We start from the raw sequence: 3719 nt of genomic DNA, 5'->3' as shown, positions 1-3719 counted from the left end.
TTACTATTGATATATCTTCTGGTAAAGGTACTGTTAATCCTATAGAGCTGTATAAACAAATCACCACAGAGATTCTGGTTGTATTTAGTAAACCTAGAACACAATGCTGGCCAATAGTTATGACCTCCCAGCCCTCATATTTTCTTAACATTTAGATTTTACCTATTTTTCTTGCTTCTTTTTTATGAAATCTTGGGTCTCGTTCATTCTCCACATAGTTCCTAGTTCCCCTCCCAGCTCTGCTTTCCTAGCTCTGCCCTTCCCCTTTTTTCCTCCCACTCATTTTCTGCACTCTGGCTCCTCCCCTCTCCTTGCTAAACATTGTGGCTAGTTGCTTTATCTTGGCCTGTTTACACAAAGTTGAGACAGGTTGCATAGAATAAATATCACAATGCAATATCCAGATTGAAATCAGAGAGTGGGGGATAGAAATCAGCATTTGAATGAATAAGGGCTTATAAGGTGTATACATTTCAAGAGATCATTTTACCAAATTTTTCCCCTTTAAGTCCAATAAAAGGTTCCTTTTATTTCAATAAAATAACAATTATGAAATTATGAAAACTCTTAGGTAAAATCATGTGTAATGTCCAGTCCATGTGTATTTAGCAACTTAGGAGAAAGTATCTGATTATCTTATCTATCTTGAGAAGTTTAGATTTCTATACCTAAATTAACTATTATTCTTATTGGTATTATATATATGAAAGCATTTTTTTAATTTTTAAACAACTCACACTTAATTGTGGCATCAGAGACTTGAGAAAGAATAAAATTAGTAACATTGGAGCACCATCTTCAGCCTTCTGGTTCAGAATATGTTACAGACATATATGTGAAGGAGAAACTATTTAGGACTCCCTACAGTATCCTGGATTTATGACATTATAATTGGGGTGGACATCAGAAGAAGGAGGGAAGAGGGAACAAGTCACTGGCCTGACACAGAAGTCGAAAGGCTCTGCCCTGCAGACTATCAAAGCAGATGCTGAAACTTATGGCCAACCTTTGGGCAGAGTGAAGGGAATATTACAAAAGAAGTGAGAGGGGAGGAAGGGAAGGAGTGTGATGGGAGGAAAGCAGGAATCACAGGTGGTATACAAAATGAATAAAGTGTAATTAATAAAGAATATAAAATAATAATAATGCTTTTATTACTTCACAATGCTATGAAGTATGATTTTAAAATATTAGGACATCTCAATGCTATGATGACATCACAATGCTATTATGACTTCACAATGATATTCTGACATTACACTTCTATCAATACATCACAATGGTATTATAACTTCAGAATGGTATAATTACAACACCATGCTATTATGACATCACAAGGCTATTGATGTCACAACTATTGTGACATCACAATGTTGTTATGACATCACAATGTTGTTATATGATCACAATGCTATGATGATATTACAATGGTATTATAACAAAACAATGTTATTATGAATCACAATGCTATTATGACATCACAATACTACTAAGACATCACAAAAGCATTTTGACATCAAAAGTCATCATGAAATCCCAATGCTATTACATCACATGCAAATATACCATGATTGTATTATCACATCACAATGGAATTTTCACATAACAATGATATGATGACATCACAAGCTATTATGACATAACAATGTTATAATTACATCACAATGCTATTAGTATATGATTTTGTTATGATTTCACAATGTAAGTTTGACATTAAAATGCTAGTATGGATTCACAAAGGTATGACTTCACAATGATATTAGTACATCATATTGCTATTATGACATCATAATGGCATCATGACATCAAAATCATAATGACATCCAAATGCAATTATGATATCACAATGCTATTATGGCATGACTGTAGTGTGACATCACAAAGGTATTTTGACATCACAATGCTAATATGATTTCAAAATGCTATTATGACTGCAAAATGGTATTATGACAACACAATGGTAGTATGACATCACAATGGTGTTATGAGTTCACAGTGTTAGGATGACATCACAATGGCATCATGACCTCAAATTCATCAATACATCCCAAAACTAGTACAACTTCACAAAGCTATTACAACAAGATTGCGGTCTGACATCACAATGCTATTACTTTACCACAATGCTATTATGATATCACAATTGTTTTATAAATTCACAATGTTATTATGAAATGAGTGTGTCATGAAATTGCAATGGAATTATGATATTACAATGATATTTTGACTGTTTTGACTTCACCAAGGTATGGCTTTACAAAGATATTTCTCAATTTTATGATGTCATCAAATGTTATTATGACCTAAAAATGTTATTATGATATCATGATAGTATTGTGACACCACAAGGTATTATGACTTCAAAAGGGTATTATGACATCACAATGGTATGACATCTAAATGCTATTATGACATCATGATGATATGACAATACAATGGTACTTTGACATCACAATGCTATAATGTCATCATAAAGATATTATGACATCATCATGTTATTTTATCATTACAATGCTATTATGACATCTCAATGGTATGACATCTAAATGCTTTTATGACATCTCAATGCTTTTATGGCTTCACAATGCTATTATGTCTTTACACTGTTATTTTCACATCACAATGCTATTATAACATCACACTAGTATTACAGGATATTTGTAGTATGACATCATAATAGAAGTTTGACATCAAAATGCTATTATGATTTCACAATAGTATGAATTCACAATATTAAGATTTCACAATACTATTATGACATCACAATGGCATCATGACATCAAAATTCATCATGACATCCCAATGCTAATATGAGATTACACTGCTATCATGACATGATTTTGATATGAAATCACAAAGTAATAATGACATCACAATGATATGACATCACAATGTTCTTATGAGTTCACAATTCTATTAGACATCACAATGCTATTATGACAAAATGATATTATGACATCAGAATGACATTATGACCTCAAAAGTGTATTATAATATCACAATGGTTTTAAGACATAGCAAGGCTATTATGACATCACAATTCTATGATGATATTTCAGTGCTATTCATGACATAACAATGATATGAAATCACAATGCTATTTTGCCTTCATAAAGGACTTTGGTATCAGAAGACTATTATAACGTCAAAATGCTATTATGACCGCAAAATGTCATTATGACATCACAATAATATTATGCTATCACAGTACTATTATGACATCACAAAGTAATTATGACGTCAATATGGTATTATAACATCACAATGGTATGACATCTAAATGCTACTATGACTTCACAAAGCTATTATAACAAAGCCATGGTGTGACATTTCAGTGATATGCCACAAAAATTCTATTATGTCATCAAAATGGTGTTATGATATCAAAATTCATTATGATATCACAAGGCTATTATGACATAAAAATGCTATTATGACATCATGATGCTATTTTGGCTTCACAATGCTATTATAATATATTAATTCCATTGTGACATCACAATGACCTGAATACAGAATGCTACTATGACATCACATAGGTATTTTTGACATCATAATGCTATTATGATATAACATTGCTATTATGACATCAAAAGGCTGTTATGACATCATAATGCTAATATGACATCACACTGCTATTATGAACACAAAAAAGGTTATTATGATATAACAATGTTGTTATGATGACACAATTCTATTATGACATCACAATGCTATTA

This window comes from Meriones unguiculatus, assembly GCF_030254825.1.
Source record: "Meriones unguiculatus strain TT.TT164.6M chromosome Y unlocalized genomic scaffold, Bangor_MerUng_6.1 ChrY_unordered_Scaffold_25, whole genome shotgun sequence".
In the NCBI taxonomy this organism is placed as follows: Eukaryota; Metazoa; Chordata; class Mammalia; order Rodentia; family Muridae; genus Meriones; species Meriones unguiculatus.
The sequence above is the reverse complement of the archived record's forward strand: the minus strand, read 5'-3'. Positions refer to the sequence as shown.